This window comes from Cetorhinus maximus, chromosome 24 (assembly GCF_964194155.1).
Source record: "Cetorhinus maximus chromosome 24, sCetMax3.hap1.1, whole genome shotgun sequence".
Taxonomy (NCBI): Eukaryota; Metazoa; Chordata; class Chondrichthyes; order Lamniformes; family Cetorhinidae; genus Cetorhinus; species Cetorhinus maximus.
In genome coordinates this window covers 38,863,599-38,877,078 of record NC_135902.1, presented here as the reverse complement: position 1 = coordinate 38,877,078, position 13,480 = coordinate 38,863,599, and the positions used below count along the sequence as shown (strand labels likewise).

The window sequence follows — 13,480 nt, the reverse complement described above, 5'->3', positions numbered from 1 at the left end:
AGTAGGAAAGGGAAAAAAAAAAAGATTGAATTTATGAAAGAAGTACAGCAATGAACGGTATGTACTGCCTAGATGAAAAGGAAATGACGCACTAATACATGCTCTGGTATGGCCTGTTCTTTCTTTCAGCTGTTTACTGCTCCAATTACTATACTATGTATAGTATGGAGAATTCAGATATGTAAGGCCTCCTGGGGAGATTTGATATGTAACTATCTGGGCAGATAATTAAACAAGGCCTTTGGCATCTTTTTTTGGTTCCTCACTGAGGAAAGCATTCTAAATTTTGCATAATGGTGCAGAAAGACATTCTCTAGAGTCTCAGCCACGGTTCAGTAAGTATAGCACTCTTCCCTATGCTTCAGAGAGTAATGGATTCAAGTCCCAATCGACACACTTCAGCACATGACCTAGGCTGGCACTTCAGTGCAGTATCGATGGAGTGCTGCACAGCTGGGGTACTTTCTTTTGGATGAAAGGTTAAACTAAGGGCCTGGTCTCTCAGGTAGATATTAAAGATCCCATGGCACTATTTGAAGTAGGGCAGCAGAGTTCTCCCTTGTGTTCTAGCCAATATCTATCCCTCAACAAACACCTAACATAGCTAAAACTAAAGCAAAATACTGCAGATACTGGAAATCTGAAATAAAAACAGAAAACGCAGGAAACACTCAACAAGTCAGGCGGCATTTGTGGTACGAACCAGAGTTAACACTGCAGGGCTGGTACAAATGATCTGCTCATTTATTTAAGTGCTGTTTATGGGTCTATGCTTGGCATAAATTGGCTACCATATTTGCAAGGGCAGAATATTTTGCATGGCGTGCGGGTGCGTGCCCGACATGTTCAAGCATAAAATAGCGCTCAATGACATCAGGTGAGCATCCCGACGTATTCGCGCACTCGCGCGATATTTCACTCAGCGGGCATGCGTTGGTGCCGGAGCTGCGCCCGCCATTAATGAAGAGGCTAGTTAAGGCCATTAAAAAGTCAATTGACACAGATTTTTCGTTGCCTGTGCGATTTCGTGCTCATTGCACGGGCAAAACAGGCAGATGGCCAGCCTACAATTTCAAAAACCTCATCCACAGGCAGGATAAAAAGGGTCAGCAGCATTGCCAGTGTGAGTAGTGTGCAGTTTGGTAGATAGTTTGCTGCTGGTGACTTGTTGGTACTTGGCAGCTTCATCTCTGTTCGGGGCTTCATTGTTAGCATTTCCAGGCTTCATTTCAGGTCTCCTTGGTATCTCCAAGGACCCCAGAGAATTCAGACCACGTGGACCCTTCCAGGTATCAGACAGCCTTCTGTTACCCTGGTGATGGGGATTGTGGCCTCTGCTGGTGGCACCTCCTCTGGGGAGGAAGAGAGGGGCAGAAGGGAGAGGAGGCCAGGTTTCCCAATGCAGCTTCCAGGGGAGGGACCTGTGGGAGGAGAGGAGCAGGCGCAGGGGCCACAGGGCCAGCTGGCAGTCTAAGGCAGTAGGGGCTGCAGAAGATGCCACTATCCTGCTTCCAGGGTTTACAGGCAGCGATTCAGCTGCCTCAACATGTCCGAGGTGCAATGCTGAAGGAGGCTCCGCCTCTCAAGGGACACCGTAACCTTCATCTGTCAGATGATTGGGCCCTGACATCACCGCCGACTGTGTGGGTGGACACCCCATGTCAGTGGCTCTGAAGGTCACAGTGGCCCTCAGCTTCTATGCCTCTGTCTCTTGTCAGGGGTCAGTGGGGGATCTGTGTGGAGTCTCCCAATCAGCTGTCCACAGTTGCATCAAGCTGGTGGCAGAAGCTCTGTTCAGGTGGGTATTGACTTTCAATCATTCCCGTACGGACGAGGCCAGCCAGACAGAGCGAGCCAGAGGCTTTGCAGCGATTGCTGGGTTCCCCCATGTCCAAGGTACAATCGACTGTACACATGTGGCCATCAAGGTGCCAGCAGGTGAGGCCGGTGCCTTTGTCAACAGGAAGGGCTTCCACTCCATGAACGTGCAGATAGTGTGTGACCACAGGATGCTGATTCTGCAAGTCTGTGCAAGGTACCCAGGCAGCTCAAATGACCCGTACATCCTCAGACACTCCCAGGTGCCGAGGCTCTTCAGTGCTCCAGCCCGATTGGATGGATGGTTGCTGGGTGACAAGGGCTATCCCTTGAAAAGGTGGTTTATGACGCCTCTCCGCCACCCAAGAACAGAGGCAGAGCAGCGTTATAATAGGAGCCAAGCCTCCACAAGGGCAGTGATAGAGAGGACCATAGGTCTTTTTAAGATGCGCTTTTGATGCCTGGACCGTTCAGGGGGAGCACTGCAATATCCCCCTGAGTGGGTGTCACTGATCATGGTCGCATGCTACACTGCCTGCAGTCTGGCACTGGCAAGGGGGGGGTCCCACTGGAGGAAGAGGATGTTGACGCAGCTGCACAGGCCACAAATAATGAACCCAGCAGTGAGTCAGAAGAGGAGAACACTGAGGATGTGGAGGCAGATGTCTGTAACCTCCAGGGATGCCTTGATCGAACGCCCTTTCAGCGCTACCACCTCATGCCAGGGCTGCCGCCTCTGAGCCGGATGTCTGAAATGGCCCTTTCCTTTGACCCCAAAGTCCACTCAGTGCCTGTTCAATAAAGTTTTGAACCACCCAAGTCCAGCATTACATACTGGCATACCCTGCACCACATTAAATAAAAAAGGTGAAACATACTCAGGCCATTACAACAAAAGAAAATTTATCTCAAGTTGACAGTCAAAACAAATTAACAGAACCTTCTCTGGTCTTCAACCCCAGATCAGATAAATTAAACAAAACATTGCATAACAGAAGATCACCCACGACCATTCCCTCTTGTGCTCATGGTGCCTTAAACTTATGCTTGCAAGTGCTATGTCTTGGTGCCCCACCTCGCTGGTACTGGTATTGGAGACAGCCTGCTGACTCTGCTGTCCTGTTGGCCATGATGATCTTGGTGGTTGTCCTCTAGCCAGTGGAGCCTGTGCTGGCCCCGCCTGGGAGAGAGCGGCCAGTTCCATGGGTGGCATCTCCCCAGTCGCTGCAGCCTCATTAGATGCCACGGTCACTGGCAGAGGGGTGGAGGAGCTGCTGCTGTTATCCAGAGTGCCCTGAGAGGAGCCCACAGAGATGCCAGACAGCTCGTGTACCAACGTGAGTTTGCTCTGGACCTTCATGCTCACCATTGATGGACAGGCATCTAGCTGGGATACTGGGTGCCTCCTCCATCTCCCACATGGACACTAAACCATTTAGGTCAGTACTTGTGTGAGGGCTTGCAGGGCGTGCCAGGTCCAAGCGCAATCCCTGATTTTGTTCCTGCAGCTGCCTCTCCATGAGAGTCACCACTTTCTCAATGGAGGAGGCAGTGCGCTCGGGGATGAGGGTCAACGCAGTGCTGATGCTCCACATAACTCCTCCTTAATGGAGACCATGGCACGCAGATCCTCATAGATCTCTGCCAGATCCTTCCGCACATCTCGCTGGACATCCAGCATCTGCCGCCTAATGGACGACTCCAGAGGCTCATCATTTGCCTTCGACTGAGCATCGTCCTGGTCTCCGGTCTGACTGCCGGAGCCCTGGGTACTCTCTGCCTTCGCCTGCACCTCAAGCGAGTGTGAAGTACCCTCACCGCTGTGCACCGGCATTCTAGCCAAAGATCTAATGCCCACCAAGGTGCTGGTATCTGCACTGGTGCCTGGTTCAGAGAGCGGGTGTGACTCAAGTGCACCTGGAGCCTGGTGGTCCTCTGGAATCAGGGGTGGCTCTTCGGGGTCCTGCGATTGGGTGCGTGGTGCCAAATCTAAGGGAGAACAATGACATGTCATTAGTTAAAGTCATCACCCTGTCACTGTGCATGCCAGGCACCCTGGTGAGACCATGGAGAGCTGCATCTTGGTGCCATCGTCTTTCAGTGATCAATGGGGAATCCAGTTTTGAGGCTCCCATCAATGAGGAGACTACACAAGAATGTTTGCACCATCTGAAACTCTCACCTCTGTGCACTGCAGTCTTACCTTTGTCTGACATCCCAGCCTCTCTGTGGCCAGTTGACTGAGGTGCGTGGAGCCTCTCCAACTCTAAATCGTCCTGCTCGTATCTGATTAGGTTTAGGAGGTTAGCGGGGCCTTTGCTGGTCTGCGGCCTTTCAATGCTGTTATGGGCTGTCTTCACCTGAAAGGACAGAGGAGCATTGATCAGTCCACTCTCTACCTGCAGCGCCATTGCAGCCTGGCCAACCCCACCTGAGGAACACCTTGCAGGGCACATCCGAGTCGTGGCCCTCGAGCCGCAAGGCACTCAGGCCAAGCAGCCAGGGCTCACCCACTTGGCCAGCTCCGGCATCATTGACATTTGGCACTCAGACTCTAACACCCCTGAGATCCACGGGGGGGGACAACCAGACTTTAACACTTCAACACACTGATCCATGCCAACACGGTACTCACCCTTCCTGAGCGCAGCAGGTCATTAAACCTCTTGCAGCATTGGACCCAGGTGCACTGCACCACATCATGGCTGCTGACCAGCACCGCCCTCCCCAGCTCTTTCTGTAAGGTGCAGTGGCCTCCACCTTCCATCACTGGAGACAAGGGTGTCCCTCCTGGCAGCCACCTCCTCCAGGAGGACCGTGAGGCACTCCAGAAAAACGGGGGACCGAGTGCCCATCCAACCTGCCCTCCCGCCTGGCATCTGCATTTGTATCCATAACTTTTTACTCTCCTACTGACAACACCGAAGACGTTTTCCTTGCTGGCAGCCTTCAAGGGCCTGACTGTGCTAGTTTTAAACCGGCTGCCAGGTCACCATTGGACCTGATGGCTGACAGGCCCCTGCCCCTTCTCGACCATTGGGGACCCGCTGCTCAAGCTCGGCGGGCCTTAATTGGCCCACCAGCGTGAAATTGCGGTCGGGGGCCGAGTGCGGGCGGTGGGTCATTTCCCGGCCACTCCTTGGCCTGCCGACCTCAAACTTCTGGCCTATGTTACAATACTGATTATATTTCAAACAATAAACTTAATTAGTAGTAAAGTGGTTTGGGATGTCCTGAGGGTGAGAGGTCCGATATAAATGCAAGTTCATTCTTTTCACTCTAAATTCAGAAGTGTAGAAATTGGGTTGACCTGTCACATGGCCCAAGACACACCTGATATTGGGTCTCGAGGCTCACTTACATGCAACTATTGATTTGCAGCCACGACTGTGTATCTGCATGCAGCTCCCGGGTGAAGACGATTTAAATTTTAGGCTGGCTCGTGACTGATAGCAGCCTTCAAGTAAGTCCAAACAGAAGAGCAGAAGCGTTTAGGAGGCAAAGAGGTAACAATCAGGAGGGAAGGGGGGCAAGCAAAAGGAGGAAAACAATCTGGAAGGGGCCTAAGGAGAGCCAGGAAACAATCTTTGACACTGCAGTGCATCTGAGAGGAACACTCCTGCTCTTCGAGCCTCCACATTCAACTCGTTCACTGGTGTCATCTTATTCCCAGAAGGCTGACTGTCATGGAACCCCACCTCGGTCTGTCCTGCTCTGCCCTTACACTTTCCACAAAGGTCAACTGTATCTAGTCCATTATATCACCATCCATTTCCACTCTGCTTTCCTCTCCTATATTTTCCAGCAGTCTTTCCTTCCAATGAATGTCTGTCTACAGTCTGCTTTAAGGTTGTGATCCCTTTTTGATGTTATTCACCAATTTTGTCTTTTTGCCAGCCATTTCCAGCAATATTCACATTCAACTAAGAATTCTCAAAATAAACTTGCCTCATTGTAGGTGGCCTCCAGCAGCGAGAGCTGTTTTAGGGTGCATGCAGATCAAGTTCTCCAGAACACAGCTGGCCCTTATCGTATTCTTTTCCATTTGTTCATAGGATGTGGGCGGTGCTGGCTGGGCCAGCATTTACTGCCCATCCCTAGTTGCCCTTGAGAAGGTGGTGGTGAGCTGCCTTCTTGAACAGGCAGATTGATAAGGATGAGGTCAAGTAGGCTTTTCCCTCTTGTCAGTTCCCTGATCACCTGTCGCAGACCCGGTCTAGCCGATATATCCTTTGAGCTGGTCGAGTTCTAGTCAGTAGTGGCGCTACCGAGCCACTCTTGGTGATAGATATTGAAGTTCCCCCACCCTTGCTACCCTCAGTGCTTTTCCCAAGTGGTGTTCAACATGGAGGAGTATTGACTGATTCATCAGCTGAGGGGGTGGGGGTGGGGGGGGGGAGGTGGGGAGGTGGACAGTAGGTGGTAATCAACATGAGGTTTTGTCGCCCATGATTGACCTGATGCCATGAGGCTTCATGGGGTTCACAGTCAATGTTGCAGACTCCCAGGGTGACTCCCTCCCAAATGTATACCACACTGCCACCATCTCTGGTGGGTCTCTCCAGCCGGTATGACAGGACATACCCAGGGATGTTGATGGCGCTGGTGGGACATGATCTGTAAGGCATGATTCTGAGAGTTTGACAATGTCAGGCTGTTGCTTGACTAGTCTGTGGGACAGCTTTCCTGATTTTGGCACAAGCCCCCAGATGTTAGAAAGGAGGACTTTGCAGGGTTGACAGGGCTGAGTTTGCAGCTATTATTTCTGGTGCCTAGGTTGATGCTGGTGGCCTATCTGGTTTCATTCCTTTTCGACTTCGCACTGGTTTGATACAACTGAATGGCTTGCTCAGCCACTTCAGAGGATACTTAAGCTGCTGTGGCGGTGGTGGTGAGATTTGAACTCATGTCCCCAGAGTATTAGCCTGGGCCTCTGGGTTATTGATCCAATGACATTATTACTACGCCCCTGCCGCCCCCTAAATTCAAGGCAGCCCAAATTGCAAAGGGAGCATAGGTGTAAGACCTATAACTGCATATTCATATTCATTTGCCAATATGGTGGGTGGCACACTTCCACCTCGAAATGAGCGTGCCATATTAGATGCTGAGATGGCAAGTTTATGCTGATAAAATAGCCATGACTCCATTGAATTTCCAAGCCATAGTTATTTTTTAATTCTTGTTTACATCTTGTGCTGCATTAGCACTTCTCTATTGTTAACTTTCTTACTATGCAGTTGGTGAAACCTGAGTAAAATGGGAAATGAAAAATACCTTTTAAATAATATTTTGTTAGGTTTCTATAATCCAAAGTAGAACCTGCAATTTTATTTTCGAAAATCGGAAGTTAAGTTAAAGAATCTCGGACTTTCACTGAACGGAATTTCCCAAGTGTTAGGTTGACTGACAAGGCCAGTTCTTCAAATAGCACAACAATAATCTCCTTTGGAATGCATTCTGCTGTAACCTAAACCTCAGGGAACCAATAGAGCTTCTGAAATTATATGCATTTCATTCAGGCAATAGACTTAACAAACAGTAGATTGTTTTTTTAATCAGTTATCACAAGCTATATTTGAACGAGGTGATCTTGTTATTGAGTAAAACGTTCTTTAAGCTATATTTATTCGGTGCCTGACAATAACAATTTACACAGCAAGTAGGTGGCTTTTGTGATGGAGAGGATATGATATCAGAAGCTCAGGTCAAGACCAAGTAGGACAGTGAACAGTCTGCTTCAGCCTGAAGCAGTGGCCAGAATCAGTGGAGACAGCTGTAAACATATGAAACCACAACTTGGATCTATACTGCCTTTAACATAGGAAAACACCCCAAGGTCTTTTACAGAAAAGTTACCAAACACTTGGTGAAAAAACTCAAGACCGAGATCGATAGATTTTTAGGCACTGTAAATCAAGGCATATGGGGATAAGGCAGGAAAGTGGAGTTGATGTATGTGTTCAGTCACAATCTTATTGAATGGCACAGTTGGCTAGAGTGGTCATTTGGCCTACTCCTGTTCCTATTCCTTATGTGTAAGACTGGAGTTATAGAGTTAGGGAGGGGTGAGGCCCAAGAGGAATTTGAAAACAAGGGTGAGAATTTTAAAATTAAGGCATTGTGCTGTGAAATCCATTCATTTTGTTGTGTGCTATGCAAGCTTGTAGTCTGTGGAGATTGTAACATTTAAGGTACAGGATGTCCTACTGCTTGTTACATTTGTTCCTGTCTAGTAACAAGGGTGAGACCCGCTTGGTGTGTTCTGCTAAGTCACTAGATCAGTCCAAGGGTTAGCAAACACCATTTCTTAAACAGTCAGTTTTTAGTCACTCTGTCACTTCTTGGTATCACGTGGAGTGAATTGAATTAACTGAAGACTGGCATCTGTGATACTGGGGACCTCAGAAAGAGGCTGAGATGGATCATCCACTGCCTTTTGCACTGATGTGCTAAGCTCCCCCATCATCAAGAATAGGGATGTTTGTGGAGCCTCCTCCTGGACCTGGGCAAGTGTCCCAGGTAAGCGATAAGGGAGAGGGACAGGGAGACGTCCCAGTTAAGTTAAGAAAAAGAGAGGAGCAGAGAAACAGGCTGCAATTAGAGAAAGGGCTGCGGGGAGAAGACTTGAGTGGGCTCGAGAGAAACCCAGAAGACCCACGAAGGCAGCCGAAGGTTGGTGACTCCGTACTGTGGGCTGTTGGGGCGAAGTACCCCTTTGGAGCAGTGGAGTTCTGCTTGGCACATCCGAAGATCTGAAATTGTGCTTGTAAGTTGATGCTTGAGTGTACTCGGGCATACATGGGTTGGAAACCCTCATGAGAAAGACGGAGTTTCAGTGAGATTGGTTGACTCACAGTGTGACTAACGTCTGGGTCCATGGGATCTGCTTTGGTCGCATCTGTCATTTATTCTGTGGTGTGGTGTGTTCGACCACAGTTTGTCTGTTAATTCACATGTATCTCATACTTATCCTGAATGTAGGAATTTAAGATAGATATTGTAAATTGTTTTATCTTTCTGAACTTGTATAGTAAGGTTTATTTTTGTTTGTTCAAAATCCATGGAATAAGCGTCTTGAATCTTAAACTTTGCCTACTTTAAATATTATGTTATTGGTCCCTAACCGATCTCCCCCACAACCCGGGGTCTGGCCAAGGATCGTAACACATTGCCAGAACAAGTGTAGGTCAGGAAGCTCGGGGGTGATGGATGAATGGAACAGTGCAAGTTAGGGTATGAATAGCAGAGTTTTTAGCAAGCTCAAGTTATGGAGAGTGCAAGATGGGAAGCTGGCCAGGAGAGCTTTGGAATAGTCATGTCTGGAGGTAACAGAAGCATGGATTACAGTTTCAGGAGCAGGTGTATTGAGGCATGGGTTGAGATGCGCAATGCCGCTGAGGTGCAGAAGGTGTGGGGTTGGCAAAAAAGGCGGCTAAGTCGACAGGGAGAAAGAGAGCTACCAGAAGAAAAAGAGCACGTGGTGATCGTGGTTCCCACAAGCAGCACCTGCTTCATGTGGACTAAGAATCTGGAGCAATATTCAGGCACAGTTACCTTGAAATTTGGAAGAGCCCATTTTAGGATGCTCCCCACCTCATGCAGGGAGCCTGCTCTGCGTACAAATGGTGAGGTCCAAGTTGTCCCAGAAATTGGACCTCAGATTCATTATCAGACATTTGGCCATGCAGGAGGAAGCCCAGGAGGTAAATGCAGGAATTTCGAGCTGCTTCTAGTCATGGCCTTGTGGCAGGGTAGGGAGAATCACATTTGGATGGGGATGGGGAGGGAGGTCAGAGGTCACGGACCTTTTGGGGCCTGTTGGGATTGTGGTGATTTGGTGTGTTGTTTACAGGCAAGTAACTTAGCTTATTTGTGTAGGCAACCTATAGGGTTGTTTCCATCACTACATCCTGTGATGGCTGCCTCAGAGCAACCTAAAATAGCAGCGGGGACTGCAAGCAGAAATAGGGTTGCCAATTCTGGCCGGATGAATTCCTGGAGGCGTCAATGGATGACCCCCTCTCCCCAACAGCTCCACCCAAACAGTCTCCCATTGGTCATCCAACATGTCTATCAGCATGGCGTTCCGCCCTCCCACAACAAACTGGAAAGCAAACTCTTCGTTACTCAATTGGATGTTTGTTGCCCGCCAATCAAACAGTCTCTTCTTTCCCATCACCAATATTTTTATAATTAGCAAACAAAAATGTTTAAAGAAAATTATTCTTTTGAAATTCCCCTATGATCTTTCTCCTGGGAGTGCTCCCAGCAGTGTGCTGGAGATTAATTTCCAATTCTTGGAGACTCCAGCACAATCCTAGGGGGCTGGCTACCCTAAGCAGCTATTAGGACCTTATTTGTGTAAGCAAAAGGCCGAACACCTGCTTCGGGCATGGGTCAAAGATTTCTGTTATTTGTTATCCAATATTGCTAGCCGTACACTTCCAGTCTGCTGTTTTGGGGATTAGGTGGTCACGTAGTGCTAGACAAACTGCGTGACCTAATTTCTAGACCTCCGATAGCATTTATAAGCTATATCTTCATTTACACATCCTCCAGAGCCTTTGTGATCCCAACATATACTTTAAAAATCACATCACCAGGCAGCATTTGTAATAGACGGTGAGCTGGGCTCCAATGATTAGCAGTATAAATAGTGACTAATATTGCTTTATTTATTGCACAGTGCGGGGTCGATAAGGAAATCAAGGACTTTAACATTATAAATGTTTGGACAGGCACACTTGTGAGAAAATCCAAAACTAGGGGCCAAAAATACAAGGGAGTGATTAATAAGGAGACGCTTCTTTACTTAGGAATGGTTGAGGCAAATAAATTCGATCCTTTCAAAATGAAACTTGATGAGGGTCTGAAGAAAATGCTGAAAGGCTGAGAAGAGGTTGATAGAATGGAAGGAGTGGAGTATTACCCCAGCACAGACAAGTTGGACTGAATGGCCTGTGTCTGTGCTATGAATTTTATATAATTCTATGTAGACATTTCAGATGTTCTGCCAAAAAGAAAAGCAATCCTTTTACCTTACTACACCCTCAGTAACTAGGCATATTAGACATACCAAAATTATTATGCCAAAAGAAAATTCAAACAAAAGTTCACCCAGAGCTTCTGAATGTTACCTTGCATTGCAATGTAACCCTAAAGTTAAAATGTCCATGATTTCAAAGTTTTTTGTTTTTAAGCTTACAGGCACAGCAGGAATAGTAGATAACTTATATTTACATTTTCAGATAATATATCCCAACATCCTCCTCAAAAAGCTCCCTCCAGATGGTTAATCAATACAACTATGCAACTGTGCTAGTTATATTACGTTACAGATAACATAAAGAGGATTTTAAAAAGCGATATGATCATTGGCAAAACTCTAGATACCTATGTGTTAAATGGTTACTAAGCAGCTGTCTCACAAACTGAAGGTGCATTCAATTTCCAGAGTTGCTTACCTTTCTCTTTAACCCCGTTAATGTCTAGTCGAGGTTGTTCTGAAGCTTTCCGTTTTTATCTAAACGCCAAATCTTTGGCATTTTACTTGCATGATTCAAATATCCTTTTGTACAGAATGTTCAGGATGTCGTTATAATGAAAATAAGCCAATTGATAAGATTTCCTCACAGCAGTGTTGTTCACGAGGAGCAGAGAATATTAGTTGCAAAGGTCCCTTGGGTGAGTCATTTGATGTGTCTGACAGAATAATGAAACAGGATTGTTGAGTTTCTGATCTATTTCTGTTTCCAGTCACATTTACCAGTATTTTCTCACTTAAAGCTTTAATCAAGAGTGCTACAGTGCTAGCTGATAATAAATTAGAACGCCTTTGGGAGTAGTGGAAAGACAAAGGAAGTCATCTGCCTCTCAAGAATCAGGAGGTACATTCCTGGGAATGCTTATATTTAATTCAGAAATATTTTAGCCTGTAATCTGCATTTGTGACCACAAACCATGGATAAAAATCAGTGCACAGGTTACCATGGTAGACAGTTGACTGGAGGACTATGAAATAAAATGATCAATGACCAAGATAACTGGCATGTAGAGGTAAACAATCAAAACCAACACACTAAAAGTAGTATCCTTTACATGTCACAAGATCACTATGCCTCCGCATGCAGGCTGCACAGAAATATTGATGTATCAGAAAAGACTTCAGACAGAAAAATGAGGACGACTCTTTGGTAAATGAACCAAAAACATGCTCCATCTTTTTAACCTACCCTTTAACATCAGACAGGATTGAAAGAATTGAAGTGCCAAACAGATGCTTAATCAGTTTCAAACCAACTACAATGATATTTATTCTTTCTTATGTATTTCAAATTGGACTTTGAACAATTCAACTATTTTTTTGAGAAAGTGCTTTTGACCAAGATGCACTATGCCTACTATTATTATAAAATAAGTTATAAAATATAATAACTACCTACATAAGAACAAATGACCGCTCTTCAAGCTGAATAAGTTGGTTCAGAAGCATATTTGAACATCTTGAGGACAGGAAAGGTTCTACATAAATAAATATATAACTGAAAATCATTTCCCTCCCTCCCCACCCAATCGGCTCACTCCAATATGTGTTAATGCCCATGAATGGCTAGGCATAACCACTAGAACTCATTCTAGATTTAAGGATTCCCATATTTAGGAATAATTTCACAAGACCTTCATGCAAAGCTGATTTCTTCCTTTAATTTGGAAATTAATACTTGACAAAAAAAGAACTGGAATGCAAGAAAGAAGCAAAGTCCATAACCCAGTCCTATTCAATATTAACTAGAAGTGTTTAAAATCGAACTAAATCCACAGATTGAATCTCAGCTGGACCATCCTACGATTAGATAAAGATGCAAAAGTGAAGACGTTGCCATGTTATTTGATTAAAGCAGTTAATGATTCAACACTGTTTAATTGCATCATTAGTATGCAAAACTATATTCTTCTTGTTGGTTTACCTCAATGCTGCATTGTAACCAAAGTCCTTTGCACCATCTGCTCCACCATTCCAATGCACTCCTGGCTGAGGTCCCATGTTCTATGTTCCATTGATCTGAGGTCATCCAAAACTCTCCTGCCTATGGTCTGACACATACCACGTCCCATTCACTCAGCTCTCCTGTGCTTGCTGACTGACATTGGCTCCCTGTTCAGCAATGCTTTGTTTCAAAATACCCAGCCTCGTTTCCAAATCTTTCCGTGACCTCACACCTCACTATCTTTAATCTCCTGCAACTGTACAACCCTCCAAGATATCTGCGCTTTTCCAATTCTGGCCTCTTTAGCATTCCTGATTTTTAATCATCTGCCACGGCCCTAGGCTCTGAATTTCCCTCCTTAAACATCTCAGCCTCACTTCTGCTCTTTTCTATTTTAAAATGCTCATTAAAACCCACCTCTTTGACTAAGCTTTTGGCCACCTGCCCTCATATCTCCTTATGTGGTGCGATATTAAATTTTGTTTGAAAGTGCTCTGTGAAGTGTCGTGGGGTGTTATACTGTGTTAAAGATGGTATGCAAATACAATTGTTGCTGCTGCTGTATATGAGACAGTGGGCAAATGAATTAGATTGTGTGGAGCTAAGTGATATAGGGAAGTCCCAGCTTCATTCTCTGGCTGGTGGCATTAACCTTGACTTCAGTGTTCCTG

General features: G+C 46.2%; 1 protein-coding gene across 4 annotated transcripts in view; it reads right to left on the bottom strand.

Annotated features, from left to right (window-relative positions):
* The window catches only part of card14 (caspase recruitment domain family, member 14), a 107,457-nt gene extending 94,387 nt beyond the window's left edge, over positions 1-13,070 (bottom strand). For 2 of the 4 annotated variants that reach the window (XM_078571058.1, XM_078571056.1), the window contains exons 1-2: positions 12,789-13,070; positions 11,286-11,523 (exon numbers count right to left, since the gene is read on the bottom strand). The gene's annotated coding sequence lies outside the window, so the exon portion shown is untranslated. Of the gene's footprint in view, positions 1-11,285; positions 11,524-12,263; positions 12,339-12,788 lie in introns of those variants that run through there. The other 2 variants (XM_078571060.1, XM_078571059.1) reach the window with 2 other exon arrangements.
* Between the last annotated feature and the right edge of the window lie 410 nt (positions 13,071-13,480).